Source organism: Rhinolophus sinicus, linkage group LG04 (assembly GCF_036562045.2).
Source record: "Rhinolophus sinicus isolate RSC01 linkage group LG04, ASM3656204v1, whole genome shotgun sequence".
In the NCBI taxonomy this organism is placed as follows: domain Eukaryota; kingdom Metazoa; phylum Chordata; class Mammalia; order Chiroptera; family Rhinolophidae; genus Rhinolophus; species Rhinolophus sinicus.
The window spans coordinates 95,478,805-95,492,541 of record NC_133754.1 but is presented as its reverse complement, the minus strand read 5'-3'; the positions used below and the strand labels follow the sequence as shown (position 1 = coordinate 95,492,541).

At 40.4% G+C, this 13,737-nt stretch overlaps 1 protein-coding gene across 7 annotated transcripts in view; it reads right to left on the bottom strand.

The window, feature by feature from the left end:
* Window positions 1-13,737, bottom strand: part of STARD13 (StAR related lipid transfer domain containing 13) — a 492,881-nt gene that overhangs the window by 80,532 nt on the left and 398,612 nt on the right. The window lies entirely within an intron of this gene.

The window sequence follows — 13,737 nt, the reverse complement described above, 5'->3', positions numbered from 1 at the left end:
TGCTACAACTATACACACATGCGCTCAACTTCCCTCTAAATATTACTCAAAAACTCTTGTCTTTTATGCCAATTTTTGTTTTCATGGAAATCATCCAACTTTCAATATGCACCATGTTAAGATAGATTGTGAAACAATTTTTTTTTTCTCTTTAAAGGATTCATTTCTGCTCCTCCACCCCATCTAGAAAATAAACCTGACCTCAGTTGACTGAACTAATTTATTTCACTACTCGTCAGTTTTAGAGAATCAAATGCATTTAAAACACAGTTTGGGGTTATGCAGACCTTAATGGTAGATCTGTTGAGGGGATATTATGGGGGCGGGGGTTAGGTTTGCCTGCTCCATGTTCTCTTTATAAAGAAACTGCTTGCGCCTATCAGACTAGTCTATGAGTCCTTGAATGTGACAGATGGTAAGATGCTTTGCCTTGGTAACAAAACCCACAAATCCCTTTTACATTGTATTTCATGCTAAACTTGATTTCTAGGTTTAAAACTAGGAAGTGACATTTGATGTTCCCTTTTTAAACTACGTGTAACTTAGAGACACACAGATGCTCTGTGTCTGTCAGGGATAAGCCAATGATCCCATACTTTATATTTATGCTTCTCTATTGCCATTTAAAAATATTTCACTTCCTTTTCTTTTGTTGTTTAAAAAGTAACATCATGAATAGCTTTATGTCTCATATAATCATAAGGAAGAATAACAGACTAAGATTTTCTAAATTCCTTTAGTATATTTGCAAGAGGTGATAACACGCACATTTATAATTTGGTTGGAATCTCCAGAGTAGCTGTATCTTTTAACACCAGCATTTACTGACTAGATATAACCAATTTTTAGTTATAAGAAAGAAGCAAGGGAGGAAGTTAGAGTAGAATTAAGGAAGGAGAGAAAAAGGAAGGGAGGTTAGGGGAGGAGAGAGGGAGGACAAGGGAGGGAGGGAAGGAGGGAGGGAGGGAGGGAGGGAGGAAGGAAGGAAGGAAGGAAGGAAGGAAGGAAGGAAGGAAGGAAGGAAGGAAGGAAGGAAGGGAATCCAACATGTCATCCTTTCAAATTATCCAAACAAATAAAGCCCTCTGGCTGGCCCCTGGATAGTTCTAGTCTAGCACTAACCCTCCAGGGCACTTCCATTTGATTTTCTGGCTGCTGTATAAGAAATTCCAAGAAAGAAAGAACCTGTTGTTTGCCTTCCCAGCTATATATTGTCACCTTTATTATGGACAGTGCCCAGTTCACAGCTATCACTCAAATCAGAAACTTTGACACACTTTCTTTCATTTCTTTTCTCTCAGTACAATTTTTGGCCTGGCTCAGTTATTCTCCCATCTACAGAACAGTTCTCTGCACCCTTTCCTCCCAGGCTCTGTCTTATCCTAGGTCCTCTGGATTTCCAGCAGGAGTTCAAAAAAAGTCATTGACTGGAATGTACCCCCTTAATGAAGGCTCAGTTTCCTTTTCACTTCACCTCCCTCTACATCATTTTAAGTACTGCTGTGAAAACAATGATGCCAAACCTAGCTTTAGATTTATGCTATTTTAAAATTCAGCTTCTCAACGCTTTCTGGGATAAAACAACCTTCTCACTGTACTAGATATCCTGTGATGCTCCACTAAGTTCGCATTAGCCTGTGACTAAATAGTTGGTGAAAGTTCATTGTGGATAATGAATGCCTATTGGAGCTTTATTTTGCCCCGAACCTGATTTACTTAAGGAATACTTTAAGGATTTACTGCGATCGGCATAAAAGCAAAACTCCACATGTTTTTAAGCCTGTGGCTCTTAGCACCCCCACCACGATAGACCAAAAATAAAGGGGATACAGTTGGGGTATTGCACCCTTTCTCAATGTGCCCAATACAAATTGCATGCTCTTAAAACAACAACAACAAGCATTTAAAACAAACAAACAAACAAACACAAACAAAAAACAGTGTTACTCCAATGCATTAACATACTCAAGTTTCCAAAACAGACTTTGGAATTTTGTAAACAATTTACAAGGTATATTTATTTTAAGTTATGGCATAAACAGTAAAATAAAGCCATGCAAAAGGCTACATACACAATTTTCAACTTTTAAAGTGTATTTTTCTTTGGGAAGCTTTGAAGATTGACCCACTGTGGATTATTAGATAGTGAGTTAAGTAATTTCTGAATGCTTTTAATTGAATGTTTAAAAACCATCTGCTTGGTCATTGTTCATCTATTGTTGTTACCAAGACTTTTATAAAAATTTCCTTTTAATTTCTTTTTTTTGATAAAATATATATGTATAAGAAAAAAAGAAAGGGAGAGCCAACGGAGGGCAAAGACTCTTTTTGGAGCAGGTTGTTTCTCCACAGGAGAGTCAAGAGACACCAAAGGAAACAATAGGACAAAGTGACCAGCTAGCTGAGTGGCCTTGGACACAACCCTCAGACATCACCAATCTCAGTCTTCTCACCAATAACACGAGCTCTCTTTTTGAGTCTTGTAATGCTCCAAAATTCTATTATTTGTAAGATGAAATGTGATGTTGACAATATCTGAAATCACTGAGGCCAATGCCACTTTGGAACAATGTCACAGGACTCCAGAGAAGATAAACCATCCCTCTGTCTGGCGTTACATGAGTGTAGACAATAGCCACACCCGTGCTAACTGAATCCAAGAAAACCCATATGACCGCTGTGAAAATGCAGGTCCGGCTAACGCTTTGTTGCTAGGAAAGCACTGTCGACTAGACGAGCTCTAACCCAAATGGTTTATCTGATTTCATAGTGTGGTCTCTGACATAGCGAGTGAACCATCCTCAGAAACCACAGCCTCAGCTGCTGTGTACGTCTGGGACACCAACCCAAAGTCATTCCTTTTTGTCCATTTTACGCTTAAATGTAATGTTTCTGATCTCTCTCTGTTTTATAATCCAGTTCTAATAAAGATGAGAAGACACACGGGATTCTGACTATAGGGAGATGAATAAAAGTGCATTTTTTAAGGCAGTCAGTTATTGTAAGACAGTTATTAAAATGTCTGGGTAAATGACCTCACACTGCACTCAGCCTGCAAACTGGCCAGGCAATCTGGCTCCGATCGCACATGGCCTTGGGCTGCTTTCTCTGAAATCGAGTTAGAGAAATCTGTGAACTGGAGTCTCTTCGAAGCAGTTCCCACAGCACCTAACACGGTGTCAGGTACAGGACGGCAGGGTAAAACTTGTTGGAAATAACTAAATAGATACTGTTGAAAAGGTGAAAAAAAATTCTAGAGCATGTGAAGGCTTTAACACATTGTAGTTTGACCGGAGATAAACAATTGCTATAATTAGACTATTTACTAAACAGGGAATAAGCTACGTAGAGGCTAAAACAGTATATTGGTAACTTTGCTTCCATTATTCCTTAATTGGTTAATGATAATCATGACTCTTGTTATTGGGATTTGAAATAAATATTATCACTAGAATACTGTATTTTTTAAAATGTATATTCATGAATGTTCTCCTCGATGTAAATTGAATGAGGAACGTTCATAGGGCTCACAAAATGCATTCGGTTCTCGCTTTCATTCTCTCTTATGCCATTCAAGTATTCTGCTAGCAGGTATCTGCATTATTATTGCTGATATCATGTTCCAGGCATGATGCTAAATGCTTTATGCTTTTATATACAATGGCTCATTTAATCCTCACAATATCATTACCACCATCTCATGCAGGAAGAAAGTAAGGCTCAGAGAGGTTAAATAAGGCACCAAGCTCATACAACAGGGATAGTACCAGTAAAACCAAGGGCTCAGTTCCAATTCCAGCTCTCATTCATAACGACACGGGAATAACTAGATAAAAACAGCAAAGCTCTTCCAAATTCTTTTGGAAGAAGGTAGGGTACGACAAGAATAAAATTCTGAGATGAAGAATAAGAGAGAGAGCAGTTAGCCTGTTAATAGCTGGGGGCCAGCTGACAAAAGACTGCTGCCCGTTTTTAATGGATGTTGGAGCTTTTAATCAACATCCAGGCGTCCACTAGCGACCATTAGATGGGCCACCACATTCTGCACATGAATGAACTTTCAGGACCGTTGCCTGTAACCAATCAAAAGTAGTAAATACTTCTCCCTTATAACTTTGCACCTATTATAGAACTGGCCCCAGCTTCACCTCATCCCATGCTCCCCATCTGTAGCCAGTGTATATTCTTTCAAAACAACTTACATCTTTCTTCCTGAATTTTTTGTATAAAAGTGTCCATCAACTGCAGGACAGTGGACATGTTGCCTTTGCCACCTAGCCTTGCTGCTGGTAGCTTAGATTGCACGCCCCAGGACCCGGTCCTTTTGGGCCCAATAAATCCTTTCTTTTAAAGAGACTTTCAGCCATGGGAGTTAAGATTTTTGTTTAACAGGTATAAATCATAAATAAAATCAACCAAAGGAAAAGAAAAAAAAGTTACTCACATAATTTTCCCATTTATGTATCCATACTTTAGTATGGAAACATATATATTACCATTGCACCAAATAACGTGAGGATTTGAAACACAGGTCACCTAAATGGCAGTGCTTAAACTGACGAAAATGAGGGTTGTTAGTGTTAGGAAGAAAGAGAAAAAGTTGAATCATCAAGCCATAATTTTCCAAAGGTCTTGACTCTTTGTGGAATCATTCTATGCAGAAGAACCAGGGTGCAGGTCAGAGTGAAGGTGCTAGGAGCTTTGGAAGAGGGGAGGCGCAGTAATGATGAGGCAGCATTACCAGAAATGTGGTGACAGGACATACACAGACGAACATGGCACTAGAGCTTTTCATGTGACCCCACACTTTCTTGACTTTCTGAGCTAGAAACTATTATTGCAATTTTGGAAATGAGCAATAGAAAAGTGTGCACACAACTGGTGACAGTGTCAGGATTCGAACCCAGACCCTTCTGAGCCCGAAACCTTCCACTTCCTAGGACACCAGGCTGTGGCAGTGCTGGTACCAGCCGCGGCACAGAGCTCACATCCAGAAAACAAGGAAACCAAAAAAGGACCCTAACGTGGAGGGCTCCCAGGGGATGGAAAGCACAGAGACCAGTAAAATAAATGAGGAGGTTTATCCAGCTATGTGCACTATTAATTAAATTTAGCCGTCTACCAGCTAAGGACTCTGCGGCTCCATGGTGATTATCAAGCCAGTCAGAATTTCAAATGGCGCTGATAACTAAGTGTAATTGGATTATACTTTTCTTCCCCCTCTCAGAGCTGAAGCAAAAAAAAAAAAAAAAAGGTGCCTTTCAACCAAGGTTTTCATGTTGTGTTTTTCTACTAGTAAGTAGTCCAGTATTATCCCAGAAACCTCAAGGATTGCTAGAGCTTAGCTTCATTTATACAGGGGGGAAAAAAGCATTTTTCCTAGGTAGGAGCAAGAGCACAGAAACACGCTCTTCCGGGCTCTTCTTGCCTCAATTTGGACTTCCGGGCAACAGACTCAACTCAGTAGAAAAACCACAGGACTGGAGCAATGAACACAGCCCATGCCTAATAACTGGATAAATAAATAAATAAAAATCTGATGACTTTTGAACCATAAATACATTTCACTTTTAAAAACAGCTGTTGCCTTAACATTGCGTGCTTAATGAATTTTTGTAAGTGAATAACTGAATTATGGAGGGCTTAATTTAAATATAGAGGTCTGGTTAATATTTCATTTTGGAAATATTCTGCTATGAAATCCACTTTACGAAAGAGACTTTTTCCACAAAGAAAATGTTTTGACTGAATCTCAAAAAACAAAACCAAACCCTGACTTGTGTATCTTGTAAATGTAGATACTTTTATGGTCAGATACATTAAATAGGTTAACCAGCATTTGTTTCAGGTACGAAAGTCCATTTATATTTAGATATTACATTTTAAAGTATTTAGCACATACCAAAATTGCTTTAATAGAAACCTCAAATAATTTGTATGTTTGCTAATAGAAAACTTTTCAAGTCCATAATGCTTTGTTAGTTTGGGGCAGAATATAGGACAAATTCAAAGAGTAAAGAATTAAGATGGAAAGAAAGTTAGTTCTCAACTGCCAGATCTGGGCTTCTTTGGAGAAAGTGAAAACAGAGTTTTAAAAAATGAAAAATGAATGATAAATTGCTTTATAAAAAGGAAACTATATATGACGTGAGTCATTTCAAAAAATGACCATTGCTACCATAAAGACTTTGATTCATATTTTTTTGGTGATACCGCCCGCTCTTGTATAAACATACACACATACCAGTATGTTGTATGAACTGCAATCGTGTAATGACTTCAAGGAAAAGCTTGTTTTTATAAAAATACTCATATTTTCCCATGCTTCTTCACTTCTTGTGCAAGAACATTTATGAGATTCAAGTAAACTGTGCTTTATTTATTTTCCTTTGTTCTGCCCTTCTTACTGGAAGAGAATGCTATCTGGATGTAATCATGTTCAAGGAGAATAAATTCTGACTAAGGAGATGATTTAAATCACTGACCAACAGTTAACATGCGTAATCCTGCCCCCACTTTGGTATAGCAACTTCATTGTACCGGCTGAGCACATTCATTCAGCCCAGTGCCACATGCCCCCACACAGGAAGGAATGCTATTTCAGTTGCCTCCTACTGCCTCTTTGCACATATAGCCTATCCCCACAACATGGCTGACTAAAGGGGAAGTTTTGCAGCAGTAGAAACACCATGTGTGAATCCCTGGCTTCCTTCATCAAGTCCCTGGAGACTGTGTTTTCTCTCTGCATACTACCCCATCGCTAGCTAAATCATTGTTTGTATTCACCGTACTGTCAGTAAGCCTGTCTGGTGTTCCAGCCACCTGGAGCTGACAAATGTTTTCCTAACATGAGGGGTGCCATAGCAACCAGATTTGTGGCCTGGATACAAACCAGGCGCGGTGGTGCTACAATTTAAGGTAGGAAATCAGAAAGAATGTCTTGAGAACTCAAAATTCATGAATTTTTAGGACAAAGTTCTTTTAGACACAAGAATGGAAATTACCCCAAATTCTGAGAGAAGGCAGGTGGTAATTTAGATTGGAAAGATCTTATGTTTCAAGTCTGTCTATTTCTTACAAGCAATGCTACCTTGGACAAATGAGTGAATCTTTCTGAGCCTCAGTCTTGTCATCTGTAAAATGGAGTTAATAATCCTGCTTCAGAGGGTGGCTGTGAGGATGAATAGGGATGATACCTGGGCTGTGGTTAGCAGATGAGAAGCATGTAATAACTAACAGCTTTTATCATCAGCTAAAGAAGGGAGGCAATGGATAGTTACAAGACACAAGGACAATGGTCTCCAAAATAGGGCAGAAAGGAATGTGTTATTATGTTGGTGCATAAGTAATTGCAGTTTAAAAGGTTGAAAATAATTGCAAAACCGCAATTACTTTTGCACCAACCTAACGGAACTTTTTATTTGTGCTCATTTACAGTATTTTAAGTACATTTTAGATTTTTAAGAAGTAAATTGCTGTGCAGTATTCACTATCAGGATTTGCCACAAGGTGCCCTCAAACAAGCTGCATGCCTGGTTGTGGTTTCTGAGGGAGGAGGGCACAGCACAGAGGGCTGCATGGCAGTCACAGACACAGGTCATGTACGACGGTCTGCATGGACCTGACTGAGAGGCTATGTCCATGACATTGCTTACTTTTAACCAAACTACCCACACCAAATGGAGAAGCGACTTATAAAGATTCCCGCAGCGAAACCATGAAGAGAGGATAATATGATTTACTAGCACGAGGAGCCAACAAGAAAGTGACACAGCTGAAAGTCCCCTACGTCTAGTCCTGGCACTGTAACTGTCACCTCTGCAAGGTAAGATCAAGGAAAATATATCTAGACCAGACAGGAAGTCAGCTGGAATAACTGAAAATGGTCTGGAAGATTATTTGATATAGGGATGTATGTAATTGTTGATGAACTTTGGCCTTTATGACTTGGGATAGTTAATGATAGTGGAACATGTATGTAACTGACAAAATACAGACTGATAAATTGGAAGTACTGCTCAAAAGCTTGTTACTGAGAGGAGTGTATATTCAAAAGTGTGGGCCCGCCGCGCTAGGGAAGATGAGTCTAGAGCGGGCATATCATAGGACGGTCTCCAGTAGTGTGCTTCCCCACCTTTCTCCCAATGTGGTCCACATATTTGTACCACACGCTGGGATACACCTGCAGGCTTCTGCAAGCCCCAGGTGATGAGATAAAGCCCGTGGCTGCCCCAGCTCCTGCTCAGCCTGCCCAAGGGTCTTCAGCAGACCTGCACAGCCATTCAGAGCACACCCGCGTCCCACGTGAGGCACTGCAAAGCCCATTGGCGGGAAACTCAGGCCTACAGACAGATTTAGGCAGGGCTAATTATTGAGGAAAACAGCTATTTGGTTCTGATTGAGCCCACTCTGTAGAAATGGGGAGAGAAAGGTTTTCTAAAATATGGACCTCTTAAGAATCAGCCCAATGAAATCTGTTTGTACCTCAAGAGGGTTTTTTGTGAGAAGTCAAATATTTATGCTATCTCATTCTCTCCAATCTGATAAAAGGATACATTTAATACATTTATAAGTATTCTCTTTCCTATCTGTGAGCGTATTCCACCACTGTAGGATCAACCCTTAGCATAGCTCTACTCACACACTAAGTGCTAATACGTGTTTTCCCAACAGATAAACAAGCCACAGTTAAGCTGAAAACATTGTTCATCAATCCTTATATTCACATCCACAAACGCCCTTTTGCCCTTCCTCCAACAGCTGTCTAACACAGTGCCACTGATTTCCAGTCCCCCTTACTCACTCGTAGCTGACTTCAGCTCTTCCTCTGATGAGATCAAGACCATCCTATAAAAGCCGTCTTAACACCAAACCTAAGTCATTCAGTGTAAGTGCTCTCAAGCCGTCTTTGACTTACTCCTTAACCAAACCCATCAGTCATGGAGGGACACTTTCGTTGAAACAGCTCCTTTTTCCCTTCTTTTCAACCCTGCCTCAACTACACAGTCAGCGCGTGAGTGACTCCCTCAGCACCCGAGGGCTCTCCTCCTCTGTTCCTCTAACACACTCTTGTCTCAAACATCCACCTTCACTCTCCTTCCTTCAGGTCTTCACTCAAGCCACACCTCCAAAAGGCCTTCCTTGGCCACCTTTGCACAAAATATAAATCCTCTCACTTACATTCATTCTACATTTCCTGGTTTGATTTATTTTCTTTCTCAATTACCACTGAAATGAACATCCTTTATTTGTCTTTTTGTTGCTAATTGTCTGTCTTCCCCACAAGAACTTAATTGCTGTGAGGGTTGAAAACTTCATCTTCTTGTTTTGCGTACAGATGTATCTCTATAGCCTAAAATAGGGCCTTGTGCATAGTAGGTACCCACTTAATATCTGTTCAGTGAATGGAGGGATGTGGGTGGATGTATTACTGCAGTGGACCTATACATGGTATCATTGCTTCCGCTTCAATCAGCCCTTCTACCAAAACGTTCATCCTAAATAACAAGTTAAAAAATTGCTACTCTCCTCATAAGTTGTTAATAGTGCTACATAATTTAGAAAATAACATCTAAAAGTTTTCAGAGATTTGATCCCAGTCTCCCTTTCCAGCCCCATTCCGCAATGCAGCTATCTCTCTATACAAGGTGTGATCAGAAAATACAGTGAATGTTTTAAATTAAAAAAAAAATTATGACAGTAAAAGACACATTGCCATTAATCTCCCTCAAAATACTCCCCCTCGCTTTGAACACACTTAGCCCATCATTCTTGCCATTTTCTGAAGCAGTTCTGGAAGTCCTCTTTCGTGAGTGTCTTTACTTCATCTTCCATCATGACAACAGTCCGTGTCACACATCGCTTCTGGTATATGGCAGTTTCTAGCAAATAAGAACACTAGTGTGTGTCCTCATCCACCTTATTCCCCAGATCTGGCATCATGTGACTTCTGGCCTTCCCCAAAGTCAAAATGCCATGAAAGATAAACGTTTTGAATCGACACGTTTTAGTTGCTACGACAGCACAACTAAAGACACTCAGGAAAGAGGACTTCGAGAAGTGCTTCAGAAAGTGGCAAGAACAATGGGGAAAGTACATTTGAAGTGAAGGGTCGTATTTTGAGGGAGATTAATAACAATGTGTCTTTCACTGCAATAATGTTTTTAAATTTAAACATTCACCGTATTTTATGATCACACCTTGTACATCCTAAAGTCTAGTCAGGCTGGGGGACCATGCATTTATCTTGAACACACTCAGCACTTTAAAGTCTTTGTGTTTTCTGACATATATCATTTTGAATATCTGTTCCCTATCTTGCCCTCTACTGAACTCTATGGACGCTTCCAGGCCAAGCTCAAATGTCATACCTCCCGTGAAGCTTTCCCATTCTTCCAGTTTGAACATGTGCTCCACAGTATACCCCCTTATACCTCTGATTAATATAAAAATGATTCTCCCTTGAGTTATGTTCATATCTGCTCCCAAGATCGGACTGTAACATCCTTGAAAAGGCATTTTATGTCTGTCTCCCTTTCACTGTTCCTTGTACATAATAGACGATCAATAAATGCTTGTCAAAATGAAACGCACAATGTCACTAGCTGTGGATTTTGAGACAAGAGAATTGTAGCAAGAATGCATTTAGATCCTTTGTACAAGTAATAGCCCGACACCAACTAAGGGAATGTCAGTGAGACTGAAAAGAAACAATAAAATGGTAGCATGAGCAACACGAAGTCGGAGCCTTTAATAATAACGCTAAAGATATGGATATCTTATTTCTCTCTGCTGGAATGCCTGGCACAGAGACGTCACTTAATTTGGAGTTTGATCCTCAGCTAAAAATAAACTGCTTTTATTTAATGTGAGGCTCACAATTGTTGTTTAACCATTTTGTGGTTTTATTCAAGTACTTGCAAGGCCCAAAGAGCACCAGTCAAGATGCCTCTGTGTTACATAAAGGTTCTTTTCATGAAGTAATTTATGGTTAATTCAAGAAATTGTATCTCATGTGTGTGCTGGTTTCTCCTCCCCGGGCCTGTCCCCAGAGTGTACACAGCCAGCCATTGGTCAGGCCCAGTACAAATGGTTCAGTACGCAGGATAATAAGCACATGTGGAAAGAACAGTCATTCTCAGGAGATTGTTCTAAATCATTGTTTTCTTGTGGGGAGTAGAGAACCAATAATTCCAAAAGCTTTTATAGCATAATCTTCGTTGAGGCAATAGAGTGAGTTTAAATTCTAGACCCATGAGCAATGGATTCAGGCAGGGACCTCATCCCCTTTCCTGACTGCAGGATGAACCGGTCTCCAGCAAGGCCCCTCTGCAGAGGTTGAAGGGGACCAGCACCCCCCCCCCGACCCCTGCAAACTCCTCTCCCCCGGTTGCTGACAATACTCGTGCCCTCCTTTGCTATCCTGTCAGGGCTACCTGAGCTGGAGCATTCAGAGCGCTCCTGCCGGCAGCTTGCTCTCTCATTCCCTTCTGAGTCAGGTAACCAGCTCGGCCCAGCTCATGCCACGTAACTGACCACCTTCATCCTTATGCCCATTTCTGTTTGTGGGAGACACTGGCAAGGAGTGAGCTCCTGTGAAGCCTGGTGGAGGCATTTCTCCTCAGGCTCCCTCAGCTTCACTGACAACGGGGCCAGGTCAGGGGGCTTTCCCGATTCTGAAGACTTACGTTCCTGTAGCATACACCCTCACCGGGCCGCTTTCCCCTGCTCCCTCCACCCCAGCCTGACACACGCACATTGCAGGGCGGCTGGGGTGCAGCCCATTCGGGGATTTATTTGTCTATTTATTACTGAGTTTGTGTTCATTTCTGAAGTTGGCATTCCTTCACCATATAAACAGTGAACTCTTTGAAGCAGGGGACTTGTCATCACTTTTTCTGCAACATGCCAAACAGGACTGCTTAGAAATGTCTTTAAAGAAGGTACATGCTTGTCTGCCCTTTTAAGACAAGGAGGACAGGCCTGCTGAGGAAATGTGCCTGCCCAGTACTTCTGCACCCTGGCCTTTTTACTGAGAGCTTCAGGGAGTGGCATGGACTCAGGATACATGTCAAGTATTTTTCCAAGAAGTGAAAAAAGAAAACCTCCCCTCTTGAACAAAGAGGTAGGTGGTGGATAGTGTATCTCCATCAGCAAAAGCACAACCCATGCATCGGCGAGGTGGCAAAAGAGAGTGGGGCTTCTAACTCGGCTCAGTGTTCAACTGACTACACAACCCTGACCTGGTAGATTATTTCTAGTATTCCTGTGGTTTATCCTGATATAACTTGCAGAAACTGTTATGATAGAATGGCTTTGCCTCTGTCAGTTATTCCATGTAAAAGGAGATTAAATAAGGGATTATAAAAAGCCTCTGCAATTTACATAGTTTTCTTCATAGTCATTTAACAAGCAGACTCAAGTTTTCCCTTTTTAACTGTTTTTAACCTCAGTTGGAGACAAAAGTCAGGCCAGTTAGATTTCTATCTTTTAGTGACAGTCTGCTTTTTAATGAAATAGGTAGGACAGGCCTTTAGGCCCCTCCTAATGCTAAGATTATTGCTCCTTCAATGAGTTTTCAAACTTTGGTCTCAAAGTTTATCTTATTTTCAACATTTTCTAAATTAAAAATGGGGAGAGTAGTAAAATTAGAAGCCTGGTAAAAAGTTGCTAAACTGGATTACTCCAAGTAGATCTTTGGTTCTATGTAAAATATCTAAAAAAAAGGCAGCCCTTAGGTCAATACAATCGTATATAATTGATCATTTCACCTTTGTATTATTGAGAACTTTATTCTGATTATTAAAATAATGCTGGTCATTCAACTTATTTGCCATTTTTCATATTATTTATAACTAATATCATGTTAAATATCTTTGTTCAGGAAGCTTTGTCTACATTTTTTTTTTAACCACTTCCGAAGGATAATTTCCTAGAAGGAGAATTACTAGACAGAGGGGCTTGATAAACACTGCCAAACTGCCTTTCAAAAAGATGATCAGATTTTCTTTTGAAAAACGTATCTAGCCACAGATATATCAAGGCTACCTCCAAATAGAGATAGTTGATTGGCAGTTTTAATTTTTAGTTAGCTAAGTGTAATTAGTAGGACTCTGATAGGATTAGTAGGTTATCTATCTATTGGTGATTACATATAGGGCTTTCCCAGCCTACGACGGTGTATAGGCTATTATGTGATGATAGTCAAATTATTTCAGACATAGAAATGAGGACCTGGATTCTGTCCCCAAATGTATGTGATTATAGCATATCACAAACAAAAGAAAATTTTCAGAATGGTATAGAAAGGTAATGACTTGTTCATTCATTCAACAAATAGTACTTAAACACAAGCCCGTTACGAGAAACTATGGTAGGCACCAGGGAACCAAAGAAACATGGTGCCTTCCCTGTCTCCAAGGAGCCCACGAAGGGAGGCAGATACATAAACAGAGAAAGTAGAACATGATAAGAACTTCGTTAGAAGTTTATACTGCGGAAACAATGGATGAAGAAGCTCCTTACTCCGAGCAGGAAGAGTATTGGGAAGCCTTCGCTGACTAGTCACCCTTCAGGTAGCTTTCAAGGCCAAAGGGAATTATAAAAAGTAGTGGAGAGAGTATTCAGTAGAGCCCAGGGAATGAAATGAGCGGAGCATGGAGGTGTGCAAGCACAGGGGGAATTAGGGTCAAACTGGTGGGGAGAACATGACTGGCAAGCTGGTTAGTTCTTTCCAAG